The following is a 13,059-nucleotide window of genomic DNA, read 5'->3' as shown; positions in this document are numbered from 1 at the left end:
TAAGCTGTAATTCTGCATTAATAATTTCAATAGCTGGGGGGCGCGCTGTTGAGCAGCCCAAGATGGCTGCCTAGCTTCAGAGCTCTGTGTGGACCTGACAAAAAATCCGTCTACATCTGCGGTCTACCATGTCGCCAATGTGCAATGTTCCACAGGCCTGCAGCTTAATCCCTGCTGCACATGTACTGTCAGTTTCGTGTGAAACCGATCTCCAGAGACCTGCCTGCACCGTGCCGAGTGGAGGCCCGGCCACGCGTGTATTCCCGACTCGGATATTCTCCCAGCTTTCTGCGCCTGTTCCCCATCGGCCGCGGAGGCTGCTGCAGCGGCGGACCGGGCACCCGAGACCTGTGCTCTCCGGGTCCCTCGTCAAAGGCCCGCCGGGACTGCGGCGTCTGTGATCCGGACTATTACGGCTGACTGGCGTGCTGCGCGCTGACCCGGGAGGCGGGGCGGTGACTTGGACTGGCGTCAGCAGCCTCTCAGACGTGGCTGGCACTGAAAGTGCGCTTTGGGCCCTTTGCTCCTGAGGCTTTGCTTCGTCTCCTGGAGGGCTGCAGCGTCAGAAGCCGCCCCCATGGGTTGGAATCCCTGTGGACCTGGCAGATCACCGCCAAGCCGGCGTGGCCCGGAAACACCCGCGCACTGTGCAGCGAGTACCCAGAGACTCTCCCGGAGCCGCCCATTGTGAGCCTGGACTGGTGCGCTCGCAATACAGGTGAGGAGCGGGGGAGGTCTATTCTTATGCGCCACTCCTGCCTGCATCCTCAGCCCCTCCCAGGACTTACACAGCGCATATTCAGCGCGCTACAGAGCTTTGCTCAATATCCCTTCAAAGGGTGCCTAAACATAATGTTAGACTGGGATTTGGACATATGAGTTCCTACTTGCCCAACTGATGACACTTGCCCATATCTGCCTGCACCAGCCGTGAATGGGACTCTGACACCTGGCACAACTAAGCCCATACAAAAAGACTGAAGCACTTCCGCCCTGGCGTGGCCCGGGGGCCCCCTGGTCTCTACATTCACGGGGCAGAGTGCCCCTGACCTCCTTCTCGACGGCTGGGAGCAGCGGGGCACGCGTTCACTCCACCTCAATAAGTGCAGCATTTACTACCTCTGAAGAGGAGTGAGGCAGCGCATCACAATTCTGATAAATCAATGCTGGGTCCGGGTGGCTGCTGCCTGCCCTCATCTGGCCTCCCTGTGGCTCCTACCACCGCCTCCCCCTGAGACTCTGCCACTACTACCTTCTGCAGCCCCCACTCTGCCCCCCACTGTCACTGGTTATATTGTCTGGAGATCAGCAATCTGATCGGCACCTCTACCATATATATCGCTTTCAGTTCAACCTGCATGGCCATCACTGCGCCTGGACCTGCACTTGAAATGTCTAATCGATCTCGAGGAACTGGCAAGGGGGGAGCTATGGATACATTTGCTAAGGCTCTGCCAACGGCTGAGGCAGGACAGACATCATTCATCCAGGAAGAACCCGAGACCGAACCGCATTCTGGCGCACTTGTGCCAGATCTCACCATGATGATGGAATCCATAGCAAAGAACTTTGCCTCCTTCCACGAGAAGCTAGACGACATTAACGCCAACGTCGCTTCACTCAAATCCCAGGTTGACCAAGCAGGGACTAGGATCACTGAGGCAGAAAATAGAATTGGTGCAAATGAAGTTGAAATACACACACTTCAGGACACGGTTGCTACCTTGACTCGAAACATGAAGAGTGTAAAGGCGAAGTGCGACAACTTGGAGTCCCGCTCGCGCAGGAATAACATGCGTATTGTCGGGGTTCTGGAGAATGCCCTCAAAGGGCGCATGGAGGATGTGGTTGAGAAGCTCCTTAAAGAACTGCTGGGCAATCCCACCTTGTCACCATACTTCACGGTTGAGCGAGCCCACCGGGCCTTATCACCACGTCCTAAGCCAGATGACTTTCCCAGCACCATCATTGCCAGAATTCTTAACTATCGGGACAGGGACCTCATTCTTCACCTATCACATGAGAAGGGGGACTTGCGCCTAGAAGCCCACATCATCAGGATCTTCCCTGACTTCTCAGTGGGTTTGCAACAGGAAAGGCGTCAGTTCCTTGTTGTCAAAAAGCTGCTCAGAGAACACAATGTCCCTTATGCAATACTGTTCCCGGCACGTCTCAAGATCACCTATGAAGAAAAACTGTATTTTTTTACCGTCCCGGACAAAGCTGTGAAGTTCATTGAGTCACAAATACCTCTTCATAATCTAGGAGGGGGCCACACAGCTAATGACTAACCACAAACTGGCTTAACTTCTTGGTGTCCAAATCTCTCAGATAATGTTTGATTCATAATGTTATGATGGCAATAATGTTTCATTAACTTAACCACACATGGTTCCCTGACATAAGCAACTGGGCGCCTAGTCGGTTCCCACCCTGTTAACACTAACTACCCCTCATCCCAGCACCGGGAGCCGACCACATAGACCGCCCAATTCTCCGGTCAAACCCTGATCTTTTACGCTAACTGGCATCAAGTGCCATACAATTGATATATGTACTGCAGACGCTTGTACTGCCTATAGTGCTTGTCGTCTCTTCCTTTGTTGAAATGTCAACCACACCGCAACAACGTGCCCAACGGCGGTTGCAATGGTTAACTTCATTTGGTTGTTGGTTGTTGTTGGCCCCTGTTGGGCCGTTAATGCGGTTCCTATCCACCGACCCCTGTTTTGGGGGAAGTTTTGGCTCATTGGGGTTGGGGGGGCGAGAACACTGCCCATTTGGGGAAGGTGGTGAGGGAGGGGGGAGGACTTGGATGGGGGGGTTATGTTAAAAATGGCAGGGGCAGACCGGCACACCACGTTACATCGGAGTGCCTCCGGATTGATTGCACTGACTGCAGACACAGGCCATGACGCCAAAGCTGGTATGTGCCCTAGACTCCTGAAATGCCCACTACCATAATGTCCTGGAATGTCCGGGGCATGAGCAATCACACCAAGCCCGCAAAATCATGGCCTATGCTCAAAGACACGTTTGCAAGATACTACTTCTGCAGGAGACACACTCCGAGGGCCCCCTGGCAAAGAACATGGGGACATCCTGGGGACCAAACAGATATTACACCTCCTACTCCACTCGGGCCAGGGGTGTTCTAACAATGATTCACAATCCATCAAATTCGTACTACACAGGAGTTATATTGACCCTGACGGTAGAAACGTGGTATTGCGCTGCACAATTGCTAACAGAGAATGTCTCCATGTAATCACATATGGTCCCAATGTGGATACCCCTGACTTTGTGGATAGGGTGGTGTCTATACTTCTTGGTTATGTGGGAATCCAAATCATCTGGGGGGGAGACATGAACTTCGTACTAGATACAAATCTGGACAGAACTGGGGCAGCGTCCAGGTCTCTGTCTGGCGCGGTGCGCAGGCTATAGTCACCTTGTTTAACACTCAACATTTGTGACGCCTGGAGACTTTTGCATTCACAGTCACGCGAATATACCCATTATTCCTCCGTACATGATAGCTCCTCTAGAATCAACCTATTTCTGGTGTCAAGTGAAGTAATGAGGAGGATCGGAGGAGCGCAAATACTGACCCGTACCTTTCAGATCATGCCCCGATCACCCTAGCAGTGGAATTGTTTGTTTGTTTGTTTGTTTATTCATTTGATAATGCGCATCAAGCCCTTGGGCAGCTGGGCGCAGCAGTACAAGAAGTGTCGAAGCTTAGTTACAGTGCCTGTCACAGGCCAGTGTATACATGTGAATACAATGTATAATACAGTATATAATATAGTACAGACATGTGCCGTTCGAAGAGCATGGAAGGCATAACTGATCAAGCACATGACAAGGATCAGGCTTAACATTGCGTATATTTAGAGAACACCTATGGCTATGGACAAACAGGTCCGGTGTATAAGTTACAGTAGTGATGTTAAGTGCAATGGTTGTCAGGGCAGAGTGGCAGTAGGGGAGAGAGGTGGTTATGGGTCGTTAGTGCAGAGCCATTTGAGAGCATTGAGTCTAAACCTGGCGTAGGGTAGGGGACGTCTGAGGTCAATTGGGAGTGTATTCCATGAATGCGCAGCTTTGACTGGGAAGCTAGTTCCTCCAGCTGTGGTCAGTTTAAATCTAGGGATTTCAATCATAAATGTATTGGCAGATCTCATGGGTCGGGTTGTAGATCTCCTGGAGATTTTTTCCGATAAGTAAGGAGGTGCTAGATTGTTTCGGCATTTGGAAGTGATAGAGATAGTTTTGAGGAGGATTCTATCCTTTATTTTTAGCCAATGGGTCTCTTTCCGGAATTTAGAGATGTGCTCTCTGTATGGGATGTTCAGCGCTGCTCTTAAGGCATTATTTTGCAATGTTTGAAGTTTGTCAGTGACATACTTGTTGGCTCCTGAGTACAGGGTGTTGCAATAGTCTAGTCTAGACATGATAAGAGCATTGGCCAGGGTGACACAACTGGCACTGGAGAGGAATGGTCTGGCAGTTCGGATTAATTTGTAAGTGTAAGCTGTTGTGGAGGAGAGGGAGTTGACTTGCTTCTTAAGAGTGAAAGAAGAGTCCAGATAGAATTCTAGGGTTTTTACCTCGGGAATAACCTTAATGATATTGTTGTCAATGTTAAAGGATACGTAGTTTGGGGTTTGTTTTTTTAGGTTAGAGTCAGATTCGAGGAGCAGTATTTCATTATTAATGATTGAGATGGTTTTGAAGCTGAAGGGCAGAATAGTATTGGGCTCAGTATGCAATGGTGTTTGTTGATCAGAGAGGAGCAGAGAGTCCTTTTTTTTGGTTATTTTAAGTTGGAGGGTGGAGATTTTATTCGATAGGGCGTTTTGTATGTTAGTACACCATATCTTGTCCTTGGGGACAATGTCTACTGGTTGTAGGGGGGATTCCATTTCCCGGAGGATGGAAAAGAGTTCCTTAGTGTTTGATTTGGCTTTTGTGATTCTGTCGTCAAATAGATTTTTTTTGTGTTGATAATTTCTTTCTTATAGAGTTTGGATAGTTGGGCTAATTTGACTTTGTTGTTGTCGATAGGCGAGGTGCGCCAGATAGCTTGAAGCTTTCTTTTCTGCTTTCTTAGATCCTTAAGTTGGGGTGTGAAACAATCATTGAAATGTGCTTCCTGCTTGCCTTTGCGCAGTTTGGTTGGTGCGATGGTGTCTAGTGCAGTGGTCATAGCTTTGTTGAAGGTTTCCACTAAGGTGTCTGGGTCGTTGTTATTCTCCAGGCCATTAATAGCGGGGAGGAGGAGAGGGATGAGTTTTTTGGCTGTAATATCTTTTTTACTTCTAGTAGGGAGCGGGGGTATCATACTGATGGATTTAGGGCTGAGGAGATCAAGTGTGGCGGCAAAGTTTATTAAATAGTGGTTCGTCCAAGGTTGTGGGACGATGTCGTTGATGGCAATATTACAGTTGAGTTCGGATACCCAGTCGAGGGTTCTACCTTTGATGTGGGTAGGGGAGAGGACTTTTTGGGTGAGCTCGTGGTCATTAAGTAGGGCTGTTATGGAGTGGGCATGTTTGTTGTCTGGATCATTGAGGCCAATGTTGAAATCGCCCCTCAGCAAGGTTTGGGAATGGTTTTGAGTATTATTCGCTATGAGGCTAGTAAGGTCATCTTCGAAAGTTCCTAATGGTCCTGGGGGCCTGTAAATCAAGTGGATGGTCAGCGTGCGGTTATTGGATAACAACAGTTTAGCTGTGAGTATTTCACAGGATGAGCAAGGAGGTGAGGTGGCAAGCCTAATGGGCAAGGTAGTTTTGGCGATGATGGCTAGGCCACCGCCTTTGGCGTTGGGTCTATCTACTCTGAGGATCTGGTGGCTGTCAGGTACAGCTAACACCAGGGTAGGTCCTGCTGCCTCATGGAGCCAGGTCTCTGTTATGACAAGTAGGTCGAGACTACCGTTGCTTAGAATGTCTGCAATTTCGGTGGCATGGCTACCATGGAGCTGGCGTTGATGAGTGACCCGGTCAACGTCAAGGTACTCTTAGGATTAGGATTGTGTGAGGGTTTGATTAAGTGTCTATTTTGACTCGGGTACTTCTTTGTGTAAGAGTGGGCAGGCACAGAGTTTGGGGTGTCTGTTTTAGTTGCCTGTGCTCGCTTAGCCAGGTAGTCGTGGGTAGAGAGGAGTCCAGTGGTATTGTTTATATTATTTCTTTTAGGTTCGTAAATGCAGGGTAGTCTTGCCCTAAATCTCATGTTTCTGTCTATGGGTGGGCTTGTGCTAAAGGTAGCAGAGGCCATGATTGTGAGGAGACCAATGGTGAGTAGGAGGGTCTGGGTATTTATGTTTTTACTCATGGTAGGCAGGGTAGGTGTAAGCAGTGAATGCTTCGCTAACGCTATCAGTTAGTTACAGTTCTGTATAGTCTAAGAAAAGCGATGTGCAGATGGTTGGTGCAGTTTCGACAGTAGGGTTCATCTAGATTCAAGAGTCACAGTATAGGCTAGAAATGTAGTGTGCAGGTGTCTAGTTTCAGCAGTGGGGGTTCACCTAAATTGAAAGGTCACAGTATAAGCTAAAAATGCAATGTGCAAACAGGTAGGTGCAGTTTCAACAGTAGGTGTTCGCCTAAAATCAAAGATCACAGTATAGGCTAAAAATGCAATGTGCAAGCAGGTAGGTGCAATTTCAGCAGTAGGGGTTCACCTCAATTAAAAAATCACAGTATAGGCTACAAATGCAATGTGCAAACAAGTAGGTGCAATTTCAGCAGTAGGGGTTCACCTAAATTCAAAAATCACAGTATAGGCAAAAAATGCAATGTGCAAACAGGTAGGTGTAATTTCAACAGTAAGGGTTCACCTGAATTCAAAGATCACTGTATAAACTGGGGTGCAATAAGTACAATTTCAAAAATGTGGGGTGGGTCACTTTATAGTATACCTAGGTTCAGTTTCCATGGTAAAGGCTGCTGTGCTAGATGTAGGTGATTGTATGCGGTACTTCCTACTGAGTGCAGATCGTTGTTATTTGGACACGGTAGTGATTGGCACGGCGCAGCAAGCAATTTACAGACAATAACAACAATATGCATTCTATCAGGCTAGAACGCAGGGCATATCACATGCAGTACAAGGAGTGGCGTGCAGAGAGTCTCAGGTGAGTCAGTGGTTTGGGGGTAGGCATAGCGCTGCAAACTCTTGGGGTCTGTTAAGGCAGGCTAAAGCAATAATCAACCAATGGAACAAAGTGGCAAATATTTTAGATGCAAGGGTGCTCCTAGGCAATCGAAGTGTTAAGGCAGGCAGGCAATGAAATTCTAACATTGACTCTAAATGGCAGGACATTCTGGGTACAGAATACTCCTAAACAGGCATGAAAAGTTGTTTAGATAACGCATACAGTTTTTTTCATTGCAGGATCACTAAGTAGGGAGCACTAGAGACAGATGATTATAGTAGAGGGTTACTCCTTGGCAGTTTGGTATAATGTAGATGTGGATAGCTACAGATGTTGACGCCAAGACATTATGTTATGGGAAGTAACAGGAAGTGGATGTGTCGGGCTGTAACTGTTGAAGTAAGCGTCACTTTTCTAGTCTTTAGGAATTAGGAATTAGCAGTGCCAGCTCCAACATTCAACACATGGCGGTTCAAATCGGCTGCGCTTCGAGACATCGTGTTCAAAGCTGATGTCCTAGTGGACATCGAGTCCTTTTTTGAGCACAATGCCCCCCAGATCACCACCATTGGGGTCCGATGGGACGCCTTCAAGGCCTACATCAGAGAGATGTCCATTTCTAGGGAGGCCGGGGTACTGAAGACCATTAGAGCTGACCTCAGCCTCTCCGAGTCCAGACTGCGCAAACTGGAGCAGAAATGTGCAACATCAGCCGACCCTGCTACCCTCGCCCTCATCAGCGAGGAACTCCAGTTATTTAACATGCATGCTACCAGGGAAGTTCAGTACTTTAGCCGCCCACTAGCGGCACAGAGGTATAGGGAGGGTGAGAGACCCGGCAGAACACTGGCTATCCTGACAAGGGGGTAATGGGGACAGGCCCAGATCGCCTGCATCAAAGACGAACAAGGCACTACACAATGGTCGGACCAGCAGATACTGGACATCTTCAGCAAGTTCTACATGAAACCTCTACTCCCAACCCCCCGAGCACAGCGAACAGCATATGAGGGAGTTCCGGGTTCAAAAACTCACAACATGTATCTCTCTGGCAACCAGGGACCAACTAGACTCCCCGCTCCGACTCGACGAGATAGTCACTGCCATCTCAGATCTCCCCAAGGGCAACGCTCCTGGTCCTGATGGACTCACGGCCGAATTCTATCAGGAACACATAGCCATATTGGTCCCCAAGCTATTGGAGGTGTGGGAGGAGTCGCTCCACGTATTTGCCCTTCTCCTAACCTTGCGCGAAGCCGTAATAACGGTGTTACTTAAACCCGGCAAGCCCAGTGAGGAAAGCGGTTCCTATAGGCCCCTTTCGCTTATGAACCTAGACACTAAGATCGTTGCCAAAGTAATAGCGAACCGCTTCCTTCCAGTGATGACATACATGGTTCGTGAGGATCAGGCAGGCTTCATACCCGCGAGACCCACCTCCCACAACATCAGGCTGCTTAACATTATGTCACGAATAGACCAGGATAGACCAGGGCTCAAATGCAGTTGGGGTGACACTAGACGCACAAAAGGCGTTTGACATGGTATCCTGGAAATACATATGGGTGGTGCTGGAGACAATGGGCATTGGCCCTAACATGATTAAGTACATCAAATTACTATACACCTCCCCAGTGGCCAGGGTACGGGTCAACTCCCTAACATCGATTCGTATCCCGCTCTCCAGAGGAACCCTCCAGGGCTGCCCCTTCTCCCCAATCCTTTTCGCCCTAGCTATAGAATCCATGGCAGACCACATTAGAACACGCCACTCCCACAGGGGGGTTTGATTAAAAGACACTTCTGAGATCATATCCCTCTATGCGGATGATGTATTATTATACGTCAGGGATACCTCCGTCCACCTAGTTCCAATATTACGGGATATCACACGTATTGGCACTCACTCGGGATTGACAAGTAACTATACCAAATCTGAGATCTTCCCACTCACTAGTTCCACCCAACAACCGGCCACCGAATTTCCACTTTGCTGGTCGCACACTGGGATCAAATACCTGGGGGTTCATGTATCCCTCACCAAGGACACTCTGCTCGCTGACAACTACATGGCAGCGGCACAGCTTGCTGAAACCAAAATGGCATACTGGCGCTCTCTTCCGTTATCACGCTCTGTTTTTATACTCATTTTCCAACATACCCATCTGGCCAGAGGGGACATACTTTGTGAAACTACACAAAATTTGCAAACAGTTTTTGTGGCATTCTGGCGCGGTATGCAAGAAATGGACAACCATGACCCTCCCATATGAGAGAAGGGGGTTTACCGCCCCTGACCTGACGCTATATTGGTTGGTGGCACAGAACCAATACGCCTCCCACTGGTACCGCGGCACCCCCCCCCGCCCGCATGTCAATCTGGAAACCCTTGAGGCAGCCAGTATTAATGTAATGACACTAATATTGCACCGACAATATATACCAGACTCGCCCATAGATCCAGTCGGCACCACTGTACATGCATGGGACCGTTTGTTTGGATTGACAGAGATCAGCACCCTTATTACAAGTGGCTCCCCGTGTGGGGGTTCCCCAGGCTAGAGCCTACGCATGATGCTGCCCTCTCACAACACTGGAGTAGTCTGGGTTACCAGGCACTAACTGATTTATATCCTGACGGGCAGTTTATAAACCCACAGACATGGAAGCTGGGCCACTCTGGGTCAGCACTAGAATTTCTGCAATACTACAGACTCCATGCTGCTTTCCGCGCCGCATGGCCTGACTTCCCCGACGAGCCCCCCGACTCCCCAGGGATTGCATACATCGCTAATTCAGGAGGTGCCCACGGCATTGTCTCCTCATCGTATAAGTTATTACTGGCAAACGCCCCAGTTCAGCCCTCCAGGGTGCGGGACGAATGGGCCGAAGAGCTGGGCCTTGAAATCTCTGAACACCTATGGGGGAAATGTGCTCACACACCAACAGAGTCCCCCTCAACTTCCGCTACTGCGCCATGCAATTTAAACTGTTGAATAGACTGTTTTACACCCCTCTCAGGATCTCCAAATTTGCTCATACTGGCTTACATTCCTGCCCCCGCTGTAAGGTGGAGAATGCAGATCACCTACACATGTTCTGGACATGCCATAAACTAGGAGAATTTTGGGAAAGAATACTAGCGACATTGTCGGAGAACATTGAAAGTGTCATTGACCCGAACCCTTTGGGTGTGCTGTTTGGGGTATGGAAAGCCAAGAAAATTAGGGGCATGGCTAAATTTCTAAATATAAGTTGTATGGTGGCCAAGAAATGCATACTTCAAAACTGGAAAAATCCCCCCCCCCACACGTTTCAGAAATGGTTGAACTTGCTTACTTGGTCCCGGAACTGCGAGGAGGAATACCTTGATATGCTTCCTAATCGCTCACGTCCCAAGAACATGTGGACTGCATTCAACAGTTACCTAACATTCAGGAGTGGAGCTCATCTGAGAGTGGCTCTTCCTTAGGGACGTAGGGTGGTATTTCTGTGTAGCGGTGCATTATGATTTCACCTGGTATAATTATTTTCTTGTGGTTACTATGTTATTCTATGTGCATATCGAATGTAAATGATCACTCTGATGTGTGTGCTTGTTGTATGCCTCTGCCAACAAAAATAAAATATTTTTAAAAGAAATGAAAAAAAAAAAATTCAATAGCTGCACTTCCAATGATTTCTCAACTGGAGAATATTTTGAATACATAAATACTGGCTGGTGTATTTTGTGACAATATAAGTGTCTCCCTCTGCCTCTCAATCAGTCTCCATTTCTCATTGCCTCTCTGCCTTTCTCTCTATCTCTCTGTCTCATGCTCCCTCTCTCTATCTGTCTTTCTGTCCTACTATCTCTATGCCAGTCACTTTGGCTGAATCTCTGGGATTTTGTTGCGTTAAGTTCCCACCTTAACGTCCCTGCAACAAAAGTTTTTTTCTTGAATTTCAAGGGTTTTGTTATTCCATATATTTCTAGAACGCTTGCATACCACTAGCATGGTCTTTGTCCATGGTCAGTGCGCACAGGCCACTGTCCATTTTAAAATGCTGCCATACCTCCAGCCATGGCCTTCGGATCAAATGTTTTAGGCAATGTGCAGTGAGATTAAATTATTTGCCATGGACCACATACTTTGGTTACAGCAGCGTGCTCCAAGCCCTTTGTTTTATGGCCGGTCTCAACATATGCCCAGGTACTTTCCGCACCCATAGCAAAAATCAAAAGCTGGCACCCATGAATATACGAAAATATACAGAAGACCAGGTAACAAACCTGGCCACACAGCCGCTCTCTGTATAAGCCCTACCAAGGGCAGTGCAATTTGCAAAATTAGAGTCAACTAGTAAATGCTCACTGTATTTACAGAATGTAACTCATCCAAATAAATCTCTTAGTCGGATCCAAAAGTAATATGCATTTATCAAAAAGAAAATTCCAAGTTGGTCATCCCATAATTGTTATAGACATAAAGTGCCAATGCATTTCGGAGCATACAGCTCCTTCATCAGGGCAGGTCTAATTTACACAAACTGTGGAACATTTATACCAAAAGCATCAAGTTTTGAAAAACATAAACAAAATCGTGATTGTGTTACAAAATATAACCATGCGTGAAAACAATATAAAAATAACATACCAATTTTCGATGAGTTGCAAGGTAAATGGAAAAGGTGAATTAAGCCACACAGTAGGGAAAAGAAAAGATGCCAAAATAAATAATGTGTAAATGAAATAACACAGTTAATTTGAACATGATCAGAAAACCAAGGAAAGTTACCTCAAGGGATCGAGGTAGCCCGTGGAAAAAATGTGCGGGGAGTTGACAACAACTTCACGCAAGATCAAAGGTCTGGAAACCAGACCAAATCAATTCTTCAATCTGTAGGTGCAACAACATGTGTTTTAGTGGGTTGTCTCAGAATTTGTCATAGACACTAGTTGTAGAGGTCTGCAGGCTTACCTGTACTCGTAAAGCTACGAGTGTACTGAGGCTGGGATTGCGGTCAAGCAGGGGACGCCATTCCGCATTGCCAGGGAACAGCGTTCCCAAGGTTACTCATACTAATATAAACACGTGACCCAAATGTGTCCATTGATCGACACGATGCCGATAGGCAGTTGCACTCTATGCAATCAGGCAATCAAGGCTAAGAATCATAGAAATAAAGAATTTGCAGTAGAGCTGATGATAATTACGGAATTATAGAAGGAAAAAAATCAAAAATTAAATATGAGAAAAAAGGCTGATAGACATAGAAAACATACTGACGATTGCACTCCATGCAATCAGGCAATTCAAGCCAGGAATCCAGATAAAAAAGAATTTACAGTAAAGCTACTGATAAATGTAGAATTGTAGAAGGAAAAGAACAGAAAATTGAATATGAGAAAAAAGGCTAATAGACATAGAAAACATACTAACAATTGTGTATAAATGAGTGAAAATGTCATAGATAAAATAAACAAACATTGTGATAATAATAATAATGCAAGGGTAGCATGTGTATCTAAACCATTACTAAAATTTTTATGTAATGGTTTAGATACACATGCTACCCTTGCATGATTTTTTCCATATATCGCAGTGTGTCTAATATGCTTATTATTATCATTATTATTATTATCACAATGTTATCTTATTTTATCTATGACATGACTGTGACTGCTTTTCAGGGCACAATTCTACATTTATCAGTAGCTTTTCTGTAAATTCTTTTTTATCTGGATTCCTGGCTTGAATTGCCTGACTGCATGGAGTGCAATCGTCAGTATGTTTTCTATGTCTATCAGCCTTTTTTCTCATATTTAATTTTTGATTTTTTGACAAATTCTGAGACAACCCACTAAAACACATGTTGTTGCACCTACAGATTGAAGAATTGATTTGGTC

Source organism: Ambystoma mexicanum, chromosome 13 (assembly GCF_040938575.1).
Source record: "Ambystoma mexicanum isolate Mex_15411 chromosome 13, UKY_AmexF1_1, whole genome shotgun sequence".
NCBI lineage: Eukaryota > Metazoa > Chordata > Amphibia > Caudata > Ambystomatidae > Ambystoma > Ambystoma mexicanum.
This window is presented reverse-complemented; position numbering follows the sequence as displayed.